Genomic DNA, 16,921 nt, shown 5'->3' on the forward strand with positions numbered 1-16,921 from the left:
CGCGGCACTCCATAGCTGCCAGGAGCTCTTTTTACTGTGCGCACCCAACCAGAGCGACGGGAGGAGCACATTTCAGAAAACGTGCTCAGCTCGTCGAGAAAATGCGATTTAAGCAATAAAATTAAAAATGCACCTAAAACCTAAACCAAACGTTGCAGGTGCTTATTTCTTCATGCGCAGTGGTCAACGCGGCACTCTCTAGCTGCCAGGAGCACTTTTTACTGTGCGCACCCAACCAGAGTGACGGGAGGAGCACATTTCAGAAAACGTGCTCAGCTCGTCGAGAAAATGCGATTTAAGCAATAAGATTAAAAATGCACCTAAAACCTAAACCAAACGTTGCAGGTGCTTATTTCTTCATGCGCAGTGGTCAACGCGGCACTCTCTAGCTGCCAGGAGCACTTTTTACTACGCGCACCCAACCAGAGCGACGGGAGGAGCACATTTCAGAAAACGTGCTCAGCTCGTCGAGAAAATGCGATTTAAGCAATAAAATTAAAAATGCACCTAAAACCTAAACCAAACGTTGCAGGTGCATATTTCTTCATGCGCAGTGGTCAACGCGGCACTCTCTAGCTGCCAGGAGCACTTTTTACTACGCGCACCCAGCCAGAGCGACGGGAGGAGCACATTTCAGAAAACGTGCTCAGCTCGTCGAGAGAATGCGATTTGAGCAATAAAATAAAAAATGCACCTAAAACCTAAACCAAACGTTGCAGGTGCTTATTTCTTCGTGCGCAGTGGTCAACGCGGCACTCCCTAGCTGCCAGGAGCTCTTTTTACTGTGTGCACCCAACCAGAGCGACGGGAGGAGCACATTTCAGAAAACGTGCTCAGCTCGTCGAGAGAATGCGATTTAAGCAATAAAATAAAAAATGCACCTAAAACCTAAACCAAACGTTGCAGGTGCTTATTTCTTCGTGCGCAGTGGTCAACGCGGAACTCCCTAGCTGCCAGGAGCTCTTTTTACTGTGCGCAACCAACCAGAGCGACGGGAGGAGCACATTTCAGAAAACGTGCTCAGCTCGTCGAGAAAATTCGATTTAAGCAATAAAATTAAAAATGCACCTAAAACCTAAACCAAACGTTGCAGGTGCTTATTTCTTCGTGCGCAGTGCTCAACGCGGCACTCCCTAGCTGCCAGGAGCTCTTTTTACTGTGCGCACCCAACCAGAGCGACGGGAGGAGCACATTTCAGAAAACGTGCTCAGCTCGTCGAGAAAATGCGATTTAAGCAATAAAATTAAAAATGCACCTAAAACCTAAACCAAACGTTGCAGGTGCTTATTTCTTCATGCGCAGTGGTCAACGCGGCACTTTCTAGCTGCCAGGAGCACTTTTTACTACGCGCACCCAACCAGAGCGACGGGAGGAGCACATTTCAGAAAACGTGCTCAGCTCGTCGAGAGAATGCGATTTAAGCAATAAAATAAAAAATGCACCTAAAACCTAAACCAAACGTTGCAGGTGCTTATTTCTTCGTGCGCAGTGGTCAACGCGGCACTCCCTAGCTGCCAGGAGCTCTTTTTACTGTGTGCACCCAACCAGAGCGACGGGAGGAGCACATTTCAGAAAACGTGCTCAGCTCGTCGAGAGAATGCGGTTCAAGCAATAAAATAAAAAATGCACCTAAAACCTAAACCAAACGTTGCAGGTGCTTATTTCTTCGTGCGCAGTGGTCAACGCGGCACTCCCTAGCTGCCAGCAGCTCTTTTTACTGTGCGCACCCAACCAGAGCGACGGGAGGAGCACATTTCAGAAAACGTGCTCAGCTCGTCGAGAAAATGCGATTTAAACAATAAAATTAAAAATGCACCTAAAACCTAAACCAAACGTTGCAGGTGCTTATTTCTTCGTGCGCAGTGGTCAACGCGGCACTCCCTAGCTGCCAGGAGCACTTTTTACTATGCGCGCCCAACCAGAGCGACGGGAGGAGCACATTTCAGAAAACGTGCTCAGCTCGTCGAGAAAATGCGATTTAAGCAATAAAATTAAAAATGCACCTAAAACCTAAACCAAACGTTGCAGGTGCTTATTTCTTCATGCGCAGTGGTCAACGCGGCACTCCTGAGCTGCCAAGAGCACTTTTTACTGTGCGCACCCAACCAGAGCGACGGGAGGAGCACATTTCAGAAAACGTGCTCAGCTCGTCGAGAGAATGCGATTTAAGCAATAAAATTAAAAATGCACCTAAAACCTAAACCAAACGTTGCAGGTGCTTATTTCTTCGTGCGCAGTGGTCAACGCGGCACTCCTTAGCTGCCAGGAGCACTTTTTACTATGCGCGCCCAACCAGAGCGACGGGAGGAGCACATTTCAGAAAACGTGCTCAGCTCGTCGAGAAAATGCGAATTAAGCAATAAAATTAAAAATGCACCTAAAACCTAAACCAAACGTTGCAGGCGCTTATTTCTTCACGCGCCGTGGTCAACGCGGCACTCTCTAGCTGCCAGGAGCACTTTTTACTACGCGCACCCAACCAGAGCGACGGGAGGAGCACATTTCAGAAAACGTGCTCAGCTCGTTTAGAGAATGCGATTCAAGCAATAAAATAAAAAATGCACCTAAAACCTAAACCAAACGTTGCAGGTGCTTATTTCTTCGTGCGCAGTGGTCAACGCGGCACTCCCTAGCTGCCAGGAGCTCTTTTTACTGCGCGCACCCAACCAGAGCGACGGGAGGAGCATATTTCAGAAAACGTGCTCAGCTCGTCGAGAAAATGTGATTTAAGCAATAAAATTAAAAATGCACCTAAAACCTAAACCAAACGTTGCAGGTGCTTATTTCTTCATGCGCAGTGGTCAACGCGGCACTCTCTAGCTGCCAGGAGCACTTTTTACTACGCGCACCCAACCAGAGCGACGGGAGGAGCACATTTCAGAAAACGTGCTCAGCTCGTCGAGAGAATGCGATTTAAGCAATAAAATTTAAAATGCACCTAAAACCTAAACCAAACGTTGCAGGTGCTTATTTCTTTGCGCGCAGTGGTAAACGCGGCACTCTCTAGCTGCCAAGAGCACTTTTTACTGTGCGCACCCAACCAGAGTGACGGGAGGAGCACATTTCAGAAAACGTGCTCAGCTCGTCGAGAAAATGCGATTTAAGCAATAAGATTAAAAATGCACCTAAAACCTAAACTAAACGTTGCAGGTGCTTATTTCTTCATGCGCAGTGGTCAACGCGGCACTCTCTAGCTGCCAGGAGCACTTTTTACTGTGCGCACCCAACCAGAGTGACGGGAGGAGCACATTTCAGAAAACGTGCTCAGCTCGTCGAGAAAATGCGATTTAAGCAATAAAATTAAAAATGCACCTAAAACCTAAACCAAACGTTGCAGGTGCTTATTTCTTCATGCGCAGTGGTCAACGCGGCACTCTCTAGCTGCCAGGAGCACTTTTTACTACGCGCACCCAACCAGAGCGACGGGAGGAGCACATTTCAGAAAACGTGCTCAGCTCGTCGAGAGAATGCGATTTAAGCAATAATATAAAAAATGCACCTAAAACCTAAACAAAACGTTGCAGGTGCTTATTTCTTTGTGCGCAGTGGTCAACGCGGCACTCTCTAGCTGCCAAGAGCACTTTTTACTATGCGCACCCAACCAGAGTGACGGGATGAGCACATTTCAGAAAACTTGCTCAGCTCGTCGAGAAAATGCGATTTAAGCAATAAAATTAAAAATGCACCTAAAACCTAAACCAAACGTTGCAGGTGCTTATTTCTTAGTGCGCAGTGGTCAACGCGGCACTCCCTAGCTGCTAACAGCACTTTTTACTGTGCGCACCCAACCAGAGAGACGGGAGGAGCACATTTCAGAAAACGTGCTCAGCTCGTCGAGAAAATGCGATTCAAGCAATAAAATTAAAAATGCACCTAAAACCTAAACCAAACGTTGCAGGTGCTTATTTCTTCATGCGCAGTGGTCAACGCGGCACTCTCTAGCTGCCAGGAGGACTTTTTACTACGCGCACCCAACCAGAGCGACGGGAGGAGCACATTTCAGAAAACGTGCTCAGCTCGTCGAGAGAATGCGATTTAAGCAATAAAATTAAAAATGCACCTAAAACCTAAACCAAACGTTGCAGGTGCTTATTTCTTCGTGCGCAGTGGTCAACGCGGCACTCCCTAGCTGCCAGGAGCTCTTTTTACTGTGCGCACCCAACCAGAGCGACGGGAGGAGCACATTTCAGAAAACGTGCTCAGCTCGTCGAGAAAATGCGATTTAAGCAATAAAATTAAAAATGCACCTAAAACTTAAACCAAACGTTGCAGGTGCTTATTTCTTCATGCGCAGTGGTCAACGCGGCACTCCCTAGCTGCCAGAAGCACTTTTTACTGTGCGCACCCAACCAGAGTGACGGAAGGAGCACATTTCAGAAAACGTACTCAGCTCGTCGAGAAAATGCAATTTAAGCAATTAAATTAAAAATGCACCTAAAACCTAAACCAAATGTTGCAGGTGCTTTTTTCTTCATGCGCAGTGGTCAACGCGGCACTCTCTAGCTGCCAGGAGCACTTTTTACTATGCGCGCACAACCAGAGCGACGGGAGAAGCACATTTCAGAAAACGTGCTCAGCTCGTCGAGAAAATGCGATTTAAGCAATAAAATTATAAATGCACCTAAAACCTAAACCAAACGTTGCAGGTGCTTATTTTTTCGTGCGCAGTGGTCAACGCGGCACTCCCTAGCTGCCAGGAGCTCTTTTTATTGTGCGCACCCAACCAGAGCGACGGGAGGAGCACATTTCAGAAAACGTGCTCAGCTCGTCGAGAAAATGCGATTTAAGCAATAAAATTAAAAATGCACCTAAAACCTAAACCAAACGTTTCAGGTGCTTATTTCTTCATGCGCAGTGGTCAACGCGGCACTCTCTAGCTGCCAAGAGCACTTTTTACTGTGCGCACCCAACCAGAGTGACGGGAGGAGCACATTTCAGAAAACGTGCTCAGCTCGTCGAGAAAATGCGATTTAAGCAATAAAATTAAAAATGCACCTAAAACCTAAACCAAACGTTGCAGGTGCTTATTTCTTCATGCGCAGTGGTCAACGCGGCACTCTCTAGCTGCCAGGAGCACTTTGTACTGTGCGCACCCAACCAGAGTGACGGGAGGAGCACATTTCAGTAAACGTGCTCAGCTCGTCGAGAGAATGCGATTTAAGCAATAAAATTAAAAATGCACCTAAAACCTAAACCAAACGTTGCAGGTGCTTATTTCTTCGTGCGCAGTGGTCAACGCGGCACTCCCATGCTGCCAGGAGCTCTTTTTACTGTGCACACCCAACCAGAGCGACGGGAGGCGCACATTTCAGAAAACGTGCTCAGCTCGTCGAGAAAATGCGATTTAAGCAATAAAATTAAAAATGAACCTAAAATCTAAACCAAACGTTGCAGGTTCTTATTTCTTCATGCGCAGTGGTCAACGCGGCACTCCCTAGCTGCCAGGAGCACTTTTTACTGTGCGCACCCAACTAGAGTGACGGGAGGAGCACATTTCAGAAAACGTGCTCAGCTCGTCGAGAAAATGCGATTTAAGCAATAAAATTAAAAATGCACCTAAAACCTAAACCAAACGTTGCAGGTGCTTATTTCTTCATGTGCAGTGGTCAACGCGGCACTCCCTAACTGCCAGGAGCACTTTTTACTGTTCGCACCCAACCAGAGTGACGGAAGGAGCACATTTCAGAAAACGTACTCAGCTCGTCGAGAAAATGCGATTTAAGCAATAAAATTAAAAATACACCTAAAACCTAAACCAAACGTTGCAGGTGGTTATTTCTTTATGCGCAGTGGTCAACTCGGCACTCTCTATCTGCCAAGAGCACTTTTTACTATGCACACCCAACCAGAGTGACGGGAGGAGCACATTTCAGAAAACGTGCTCAGCTCGTCGAGAAATGCGATTTAAGCAATAAAATTAAAAATGCACCTAAAACCTGAACCAAACGTTGCAGGTGGTTATTTCTTCATGCGCAGTGGTCACCGCGGCACTCTCTAGCTGCCAGGAGGACTTTTTACTACGCGCACCCAACCAGAGCGACGGGAGGAGCACATTTCAGAAAACGTGCTCAGCTCGTCGAGAGAATGCGATTTAAGCAATAAAATTAAAAATGCACCTAAAACCTAAACCAAACGTTGCAGGTGCTTATTTCTTCGTGCGCAGTGGTCAACGCGGCACTCCCTAGCTGCCAGGAGCTCTTTTTACTGTGCGCACCCAACCAGAGCGACGGGAGGCGCACATTTCAGAAAACGTGCTCAGCTCGTCGAGAAAATGCAATTTAAGCAATAAAATTAAAAATGCACCTAAAACCTAAACCAAACGTTGCAGGTGCTTATTTCTTCGTGCGCAGTGGTCAACGCGGCACTCCCTAGCTGCCAGGAGCTCTTTTTACTGTGCACACCCAACCAGAGCGACGGGAGGAGCACATTTCAGAAAACGTGCTCAGCTCGTCGAGAGAATGCGATTTAAGCAATAAAATTAAAAATGCACCTAAAACCTAAACCAAACGTTGCAGGTGCTTATTTCTTCATGTGCAGTGGTCAACGCGGCACTCTCTAGCTGCCAGGGGCACTTTTTACTATGCGCGCACAACCAGAGCGACGGGAGGAGCACATTTCAGAAAACGTGCTCAGCTCATCGAGAAAATGCGATTTAAGCAATAAAATTTAAAATGCACCTAAAACCTAAACCAAACGTTGCAGGTGCTTATTTCTTTGCGCGCAGTGGTCAACGCGGCACTCTCTAGCTGCCAAGAGCACTTTTTACTATGCGCGCCCAACCAGAGCGACGGGAGGAGCACATTTCAGAAAACGTGCTCAGCTCGTCGAGAAAATGCGATTTAAGCAATAAGATTAAAAATGCACCTAAAACCTAAACCAAACGTTGCAGGTGCTTATTTCTTCATGCGCAGTGGTCAACGCGGCACTCTCTAGCTGCCAGGAGCACTTTGTACTGTGCGCACCCAACCAGAGTGACGGGAGGAGCACATTTCAGAAAACGTGCTCAGCTCGTCGAGAAAATGCGATTTAAGCAATAAAATTAAAAATGCACCTAAAACCTAAACCAAACGTTTCAGGTGCTTATTTCTTCATGCGCAGTGGTCAACGCGGCACTCTCTAGCTGCCAAGAGCACTTTTTACTGTGCGCACCCAACCAGAGTGACGGGAGGAGCACATTTCAGAAAACGTCCTCAGCTCGTCGAGAAAATGCGATTTAAGCAATAAAATTAAAAATGCACCTAAAACCTAAACCAAACGTTGCAGGTGCTTATTTCTTCATGCGCAGTGGTCAACGCGGCACTCCCGAGCTGCCAAGAGCACTTTTTACTGTGCGCACCCAACCAGAGCGACGGGAGGAGCACATTTCAGAAAACGTGCTCAGCTCGTCGAGAGAATGCGATTTAAGCAATAAAATAAAAAATGCACCAAAAACCTAAACCAAACGTTGCAGGTGCTTATTTCTTCGTGCGCAGTGGTCAACGCGGAACTCCCTGGCTGCCAGGAGCTCTTTTTACTGTGCGCACCCAACCAGAGCGACGGGAGGAGCCCATTTCAGAAAACGTGCTCAGCTCGTCGAGAAAATGCGATTTAAGCAATAAAATTAAAAATGAGCCTAAAACCTAAACCAAACGTTGCAGGTGCTTATTTCTTCATGCGCACTGGTCAACGCGGCACTCTCTAGCTGCCAGGAGCACTTTTTACGATGCGCGCACAACCAGAGCGACGGGAGAAGCACATTTCAGAAAACGTGCTCAGGTCGTCGAGAAAATAAGATTTAAGCAATATAATTAAAAATGCACCTAAAACCTAAACCAAACGTTGCAGGTGCTTATTTCTTCATGCGCAGTTGTCAACGCGGCACTCTCTAGCTGCCAAGAGCACTTTTTACTATGCGCGCCCAACCAGAGCGACGGGAGGAGCACATTTCAGAAAACGTGCTCAGCTCGTCGAGAAAATGCGATTTAAGCAATAAAATTAAAAATGCACCTAAAACCTAAACCAAACGTTGCAGGTGCTTATTTCTTCATGCGCAGTGGTCAACGCGGCACTCTCTAGCTGCCAGGAGCACTTTTTACTGTGCGCACCCAACCAGAGTGACGGGAGGAGCACATTTCAGAAAACGTGCTCAGCTCGTCGAGAAAATGCGATTTAAGCAATAAGATTAAAAATGCACCTAAAACCTAAACCAAACGTTGCAGGTGCTTATTTCTTCATGCGCAGTGGTCAACGCGGCACTCTCTAGCTGCCAGGAGCACTTTTTACTACGCGCACCCAACCAGAGCGACGGGAGGAGCACATTTCAGAAAACGTGCTCAGCTCGTCGAGAAAATGCGATTTAAGCAATAAAATTAAAAATGCACCTAAAACCTAAACCAAACGTTGCAGGTGCATATTTCTTCATGCGCAGTGGTCAACGCGGCACTCTCTAGCTGCCAGGAGCACTTTTTACTACGCGCACCCAGCCAGAGCGACGGGAGGAGCACATTTCAGAAAACGTGCTCAGCTCGTCGAGAGAATGCGATTTGAGCAATAAAATAAAAAATGCACCTAAAACCTAAACCAAACGTTGCAGGTGCTTATTTCTTCGTGCGCAGTGGTCAACGCGGCACTCCCTAGCTGCCAGGAGCTCTTTTTACTGTGTGCACCCAACCAGAGCGACGGGAGGAGCACATTTCAGAAAACGTGCTCAGCTCGTCGAGAGAATGCGATTTAAGCAATAAAATAAAAAATGCACCTAAAACCTAAACCAAACGTTGCAGGTGCTTATTTCTTCGTGCGCAGTGGTCAACGCGGAACTCCCTAGCTGCCAGGAGCTCTTTTTACTGTGCGCAACCAACCAGAGCGACGGGAGGAGCACATTTCAGAAAACGTGCTCAGCTCGTCGAGAAAATTCGATTTAAGCAATAAAATTAAAAATGCACCTAAAACCTAAACCAAACGTTGCAGGTGCTTATTTCTTCGTGCGCAGTGCTCAACGCGGCACTCCCTAGCTGCCAGGAGCTCTTTTTACTGTGCGCACCCAACCAGAGCGACGGGAGGAGCACATTTCAGAAAACGTGCTCAGCTCGTCGAGAAAATGCGATTTAAGCAATAAAATTAAAAATGCACCTAAAACCTAAACCAAACGTTGCAGGTGCTTATTTCTTCATGCGCAGTGGTCAACGCGGCACTTTCTAGCTGCCAGGAGCACTTTTTACTACGCGCACCCAACCAGAGCGACGGGAGGAGCACATTTCAGAAAACGTGCTCAGCTCGTCGAGAGAATGCGATTCAAGCAATAAAATAAAAAATGCACCTAAAACCTAAACCAAACGTTGCAGGTGCTTATTTCTTCGTGCGCAGTGGTCAACGCGGCACTCCCTAGCTGCCAGGAGCTCTTTTTACTGTGTGCACCCAACCAGAGCGACGGGAGGAGCACATTTCAGAAAACGTGCTCAGCTCGTCGAGAGAATGCGATTCAAGCAATAAAATAAAAAATGCACCTAAAACCTAAACCAAACGTTGCAGGTGCTTATTTCTTCGTGCGCAGTGGTCAACGCGGCACTCCCTAGCTGCCAGCAGCTCTTTTTACTGTGCGCACCCAACCAGAGCGACGGGAGGAGCACATTTCAGAAAACGTGCTCAGCTCGTCGAGAAAATGCGATTTAAACAATAAAATTAAAAATGCACCTAAAACCTAAACCAAACGTTGCAGGTGCTTATTTCTTCGTGCGCAGTGGTCAACGCGGCACTCCCTAGCTGCCAGGAGCACTTTTTACTATGCGCGCCCAACCAGAGCGACGGGAGGAGCACATTTCAGAAAACGTGCTCAGCTCGTCGAGAAAATGCGATTTAAGCAATAAAATTAAAAATGCACCTAAAACCTAAACCAAACGTTGCAGGTGCTTATTTCTTCATGCGCAGTGGTCAACGCGGCACTCCTGAGCTGCCAAGAGCACTTTTTACTGTGCGCACCCAACCAGAGCGACGGGAGGAGCACATTTCAGAAAACGTGCTCAGCTCGTCGAGAGAATGCGATTTAAGCAATAAAATTAAAAATGCACCTAAAACCTAAACCAAACGTTGCAGGTGCTTATTTCTTCGTGCGCAGTGGTCAACGCGGCACTCCTTAGCTGCCAGGAGCACTTTTTACTATGCGCGCCCAACCAGAGCGACGGGAGGAGCACATTTCAGAAAACGTGCTCAGCTCGTCGAGAAAATGCGAATTAAGCAATAAAAATAAAAATGCACCTAAAACCTAAACCAAACGTTGCAGGCGCTTATTTGTTCACGCGCCGTGGTCAACGCGGCACTCTCTAGCTGCCAGGAGCACTTTTTACTACGCGCACCCAACCAGAGCGACGGGAGGAGCACATTTCAGAAAACGTGCTCAGCTCGTTTAGAGAATGCGATTCAAGCAATAAAATAAAAAATGCACCTAAAACCTAAACCAAACGTTGCAGGTGCTTATTTCTTCGTGCGCAGTGGTCAACGCGGCACTCCCTAGCTGCCAGGAGCTCTTTTTACTGCGCGCACCCAACCAGAGCGACGGGAGGAGCACATTTCAGAAAACGTGCTCAGCTCGTCGAGAGAATGCGATTCAAGCAATAAAATAAAAAATGCACCTAAAACCTAAACCAAACGTTGCAGGTGCTTATTTCTTCGTGCGCAGTGGTCAACGCGGCACTCCCTAGCTGCCAGCAGCTCTTTTTACTGTGCGCACCCAACCAGAGCGACGGGAGGAGCACATTTCAGAAAACGTGCTCAGCTCGTCGAGAAAATGCGATTTAAACAATAAAATTAAAAATGCACCTAAAACCTAAACCAAACGTTGCAGGTGCTTATTTCTTCGTGCGCAGTGGTCAACGCGGCACTCCCTAGCTGCCAGGAGCACTTTTTACTATGCGCGCCCAACCAGAGCGACGGGAGGAGCACATTTCAGAAAACGTGCTCAGCTCGTCGAGAAAATGCGATTTAAGCAATAAAATTAAAAATGCACCTAAAACCTAAACCAAACGTTGCAGGTGCTTATTTCTTCATGCGCAGTGGTCAACGCGGCACTCCTGAGCTGCCAAGAGCACTTTTTACTGTGCGCACCCAACCAGAGCGACGGGAGGAGCACATTTCAGAAAACGTGCTCAGCTCGTCGAGAGAATGCGATTTAAGCAATAAAATTAAAAATGCACCTAAAACCTAAACCAAACGTTGCAGGTGCTTATTTCTTCGTGCGCAGTGGTCAACGCGGCACTCCTTAGCTGCCAGGAGCACTTTTTACTATGCGCGCCCAACCAGAGCGACGGGAGGAGCACATTTCAGAAAACGTGCTCAGCTCGTCGAGAAAATGCGAATTAAGCAATAAAATTAAAAATGCACCTAAAACCTAAACCAAACGTTGCAGGCGCTTATTTGTTCACGCGCCGTGGTCAACGCGGCACTCTCTAGCTGCCAGGAGCACTTTTTACTACGCGCACCCAACCAGAGCGACGGGAGGAGCACATTTCAGAAAACGTGCTCAGCTCGTTTAGAGAATGCGATTCAAGCAATAAAATAAAAAATGCACCTAAAACCTAAACCAAACGTTGCAGGTGCTTATTTCTTCATGTGCAGTGGTCAACGCGGCACTCTCTAGCTGCCAGGGGCACTTTTTACTATGCGCGCACAACCAGAGCGACGGGAGGAGCACATTTCAGAAAACGTGCTCAGCTCATCGAGAAAATGCGATTTAAGCAATAAAATTTAAAATGCACCTAAAACCTAAACCAAACGTTGCAGGTGCTTATTTCTTTGCGCGCAGTGGTCAACGCGGCACTCTCTAACTGCCAAGAGCACTTTTTACTGTGCGCACCTACCAGAGTGACGGGAGGAGCACATTTCAGAAAACGTGCTCAGCTCGTCGAGAAAATGCGATTTAAGCAATAAGATTAAAAATGCACCTAAAACCTAAACCAAACGTTGCAGGTGCTTATTTCTTCATGCGCAGTGGTCAACGCGGCACTCTCTAGCTGCCAGGAGCACTTTTTACTGTGCGCACCCAACCAGAGTGACGGGAGGAGCACATTTCAGAAAACGTGCTCAGCTCGTCGAGAAAATGCAATTTAAGCAATAAAATTAAAAATGCACCTAAAACCTAAACCAAACGTTGCAGGTGCTTTTTTCTTCATGCGCACTGGTCAACGCGGCACTCTCTAGCTGCCAGGAGCACTTTTTACTATGCGCACACAACCAGAGCGACGGGAGAAGCACATTTCAGAAAACGTGCTCAGGTCGTCGAGAAAATGCGATTTAAGCAATAAAATTAAAAATGCACCTAAAACCTAAACCAAACGTTGCAGGTGCTTATTTCTTCATGCGCAGTTGTCAACGCGGCACTCTCTAGCTGCCAAGAGCACTTTTTACTATGCGCGCCCAACCAGAGCGACGGGAGGAGCACATTTCAGAAAACGTGCTCAGCTTGTCGAGAAAATGCGATTTAAGCAATAAAATTAAAAATGAGCCTAAAACCTAAACCAAACGTTGCAGGTGCTTATTTCTTCATGCGCAGTGGTCAACGCGGCACTCCCTAGCTGCCAAGAGCACTTTTTACTATGCGCACCCAACCAGAGTGACGGGAGGAGCACATTTCAGAAAACGTGCTCAGCTCGTCGAGAAAATGCGATTTAAGCAATAAAATTAAAAATGCACCTAAAACCTAAACCAAACGTTGCAGGTGCTTATTTCTTCGTGCGCAGTGGTCAACGCGTCACTCCCTAGCTGCCAGGAGCTCTTTTTATTGTGCGCACCCAACCAGAGCGACGGGAGGAGCACATTTCAGAAAACGTGCTCAGCTCGTCGAGAAAATGCGATTTAAACAATAAAATTAAAAATGCACCTAAAACCTAAACCAAACGTTGCAGGTGCTTATTTCTTCGTGCGCAGTGGTCAACGCGGCACTCCCTAGCTGCCAGGAGCACTTTTTACTGTGCGCACCCAACCAGAATGACGGAAGGAGCACATTTCAGAAAACGTGCTCAGCTCGTCGAGAAAATGCGATTTAAGCAATAAAATTAAAAATGCACCTAAAACCTAAACCAAACGTTGCAGGTGCTTATTTCTTCATGTGCAGTGGTCAACGCGGAACTCTCTAGCTGCCAGGGGCACTTTTTACTATGCGCGCACAACCAGAGCGACGGGAGGAGCACATTTCAGAAAACGTGCTCAGCTCATCGAGAAAATGCGATTTAAGCAATAAAATTTAAAATGCACCTAAAACCTAAACCAAACGTTGCAGGTGCTTATTTCTTTGCGCGCAGTGGTCAACGCGGCACTCTCTAGCTGCCAAGAGCACTTTTTACTGTGCGCACCCAACCAGAGTGACGGGAGGAGCACATTTCAGAAAACGTGCTCAGCTCGTCGAGAAAATAGGATTTAAGCAATAAGAATAAAAATGCACCTAAAACCTAAACCAAACGTTGCAGGTGCTTATTTCTTCATGCGCAGTGGTCAACGCGGCACTCTCTAGCTGCCAGGAGCACTTTTTACTGTGCGCACCCAACCAGAGTGACGGGAGGAGCACATTTCAGAAAACGTGCTCAGCTCGTCGAGAAAATGCGATTTAAGCAATAAAATTAAAAATGCACCTAAAACCTAAACCAAACGTTGCAGGTGCTTATTTCTTCATGCGCAGTGGTCAACGCGGCACTCTCTAGCTGCCAAGAGCACTTTTTACTGTGCGCACCCAACCAGAGTGACGGGAGGAGCACATTTCAGAAAACGTGCTCAGCTCGTCGAGAAAATGCGATTTAAGCAATAAGATTAAAAATGCACCTAAAACCTAAACCAAACGTTCCAGGTGCTTATTTCTTCATGCGCAGTGGTCAACGCGGCACTCTCTAGCTACCAGGAGCACTTTTTACTACGCGCACCCAACCAGAGCGACGGGAGGAGCACATTTCAGAAAACGTGCTCAGCTCGTCGAGAGAATGCGATTTAAGCAATAAAATAAAAAATGCACGGAAAACCTAAACCAAACGTTGCAGGTGCTTATTTCTTCGTGCGCAGTGGTCAACGCGGCACTCCCTAGCTGCCAGGAGCTCTTTTTACTGTGCGCACCCAACCAGAGCGACGGGAGGAGCACATTTCAGAAAACGTGCTCAGCTCGTCGAGAAAATGCGATTTAAGCAATAAAATTAAAAATGCACCTAAAACCTAAACCAAACGTTGCAGGTGCTTATTTCTTCATGCGCAGTGGTCAACGCGGCACTCTCTAGCTGCCAGGAGCACTTTTTACTACGCGCACCCAACCAGAGCGACGGGAGCAGCACATTTCAGAAAACGTGCTCAGGTCGTCGAGAAAATGCAATTTAAGCAATAAAATTAAAAATGCACCTAAAACCTAAACCAAACGTTGCAGGTGCTTATTTCTTCATGCGCAGTGGTCAACGCGGCACTCTCTAGCTGCCAAGAGCACTTTTTACTGTGCGCAACCAACCAGAGTGACGGGAGGAGCACATTTCAGAAAACGTGCTCAGCTCGTCGAGAAAATGCGATTTAAGCAATAAGATTAAAAATGCACCTAAAACCTAAACCAAACGTTCCAGGTGCTTATTTCTTCATGCGCAGTGGTCAACGCGGCACTCTCTAGCTGCCGGAGCACTTTTTACTACGCGCACCCAACTGGAGCGACGGGAGGAGCACATTTCAGAAAACGTGCTCAGCTCGTCGAGAAAATGCGATTTAAGCAATAAAATTAAAAATGCACCTAAAACCTAAACCAAACGTTGCAGGTGCTTATTTCTTCATGCGCAGTGGTCAACGCGGCACTCCCGAGCTGCCAAGAGCACTTTTTACTGTGCGCACCCAACCAGAGCGACGGGAGGAGCACATTTCAGAAAACGTGCTCAGCTCGTCGAGAGAATGCGATTTAAGCAATAAAATTAAAAATGCACCTAAAACCTAAACCAAACGTTGCAGGTGCTTATTTCTTCGTGCGCAGTGGTAAACGCGGCACTCTCTAGCTGCCAAGAGCACTTTTTACTGTGCGCACCCAACCAGAGTGACGGGAGGAGCACATTTCAGAAAACGTGCTCAGCTCGTCGAGAAAATGCGATTTAAGCAATAAGATTAAAAATGCACCTAAAACCTAAACTAAACGTTGCAGGTGCTTATTTCTTCATGCGCAGTGGTCAACGCGGCACTCTCTAGCTGCCAGGAGCACTTTTTACTGTGCGCACCCAACCAGAGTGACGGGAGGAGCACATTTCAGAAAACGTGCTCAGCTCGTCGAGAAAATGCGATTTAAGCAATAAAATTAAAAATGCACCTAAAACCTAAACCAAACGTTGCAGGTGCTTATTTCTTCATGCGCAGTGGTCAACGCGGCACTCTCTAGCTGCCAGGAGCACTTTTTACTACGCGCACCCAACCAGAGCGACGGGAGGAGCACATTTCAGAAAACGTGCTCAGCTCGTCGAGAGAATGCGATTTAAGCAATAATATAAAAAATGCACCTAAAACCTAAACAAAACGTTGCAGGTGCTTATTTCTTTGTGCGCAGTGGTCAACGCGGCACTCTCTAGCTGCCAAGAGCACTTTTTACTATGCGCACCCAACCAGAGTGACGGGATGAGCACATTTCAGAAAACTTGCTCAGCTCGTCGAGAAAATGCGATTTAAGCAATAAAATTAAAAATGCACCTAAAACCTAAACCAAACGTTGCAGGTGCTTATTTCTTAGTGCGCAGTGGTCAACGCGGCACTCCCTAGCTGCTAACAGCACTTTTTACTGTGCGCACCCAACCAGAGAGACGGGAGGAGCACATTTCAGAAAACGTGCTCAGCTCGTCGAGAAAATGCGATTCAAGCAATAAAATTAAAAATGCACCTAAAACCTAAACCAAACGTTGCAGGTGCTTATTTCTTCATGCGCAGTGGTCAACGCGGCACTCTCTAGCTGCCAGGAGGACTTTTTACTACGCGCACCCAACCAGAGCGACGGGAGGAGCACATTTCAGAAAACGTGCTCAGCTCGTCGAGAGAATGCGATTTAAGCAATAAAATTAAAAATGCACCTAAAACCTAAACCAAACGTTGCAGGTGCTTATTTCTTCGTGCGCAGTGGTCAACGCGGCACTCCCTAGCTGCCAGGAGCTCTTTTTACTGTGCGCACCCAACCAGAGCGACGGGAGGAGCACATTTCAGAAAACGTGCTCAGCTCGTCGAGAAAATGCGATTTAAGCAATAAAATTAAAAATGCACCTAAAACTTAAACCAAACGTTGCAGGTGCTTATTTCTTCATGCGCAGTGGTCAACGCGGCACTCCCTAGCTGCCAGAAGCACTTTTTACTGTGCGCACCCAACCAGAGTGACGGAAGGAGCACATTTCAGAAAACGTACTCAGCTCGTCGAGAAAATGCAATTTAAGCAATTAAATTAAAAATGCACCTAAAACCTAAACCAAATGTTGCAGGTGCTTTTTTCTTCATGCGCAGTGGTCAACGCGGCACTCTCTAGCTGCCAGGAGCACTTTTTACTATGCGCGCACAACCAGAGCGACGGGAGAAGCACATTTCAGAAAACGTGCTCAGCTCGTCGAGAAAATGCGATTTAAGCAATAAAATTATAAATGCACCTAAAACCTAAACCAAACGTTGCAGGTGCTTATTTTTTCGTGCGCAGTGGTCAACGCGGCACTCCCTAGCTGCCAGGAGCTCTTTTTATTGTGCGCACCCAACCAGAGCGACGGGAGGAGCACATTTCAGAAAACGTGCTCAGCTCGTCGAGAAAATGCGATTTAAGCAATAAAATTAAAAATGCACCTAAAACCTAAACCAAACGTTTCAGGTGCTTATTTCTTCATGCGCAGTGGTCAACGCGGCACTCTCTAGCTGCCAAGAGCACTTTTTACTGTGCGCACCCAACCAGAGTGACGGGAGGAGCACATTTCAGAAAACGTGCTCAGCTCGT

Source organism: Syngnathus floridae, chromosome 16 (assembly GCF_059516105.1).
Source record: "Syngnathus floridae isolate MCC-2025c chromosome 16, RoL_Sflo_1.0, whole genome shotgun sequence".
NCBI classification, from domain to species: Eukaryota; Metazoa; Chordata; class Actinopteri; order Syngnathiformes; family Syngnathidae; genus Syngnathus; species Syngnathus floridae.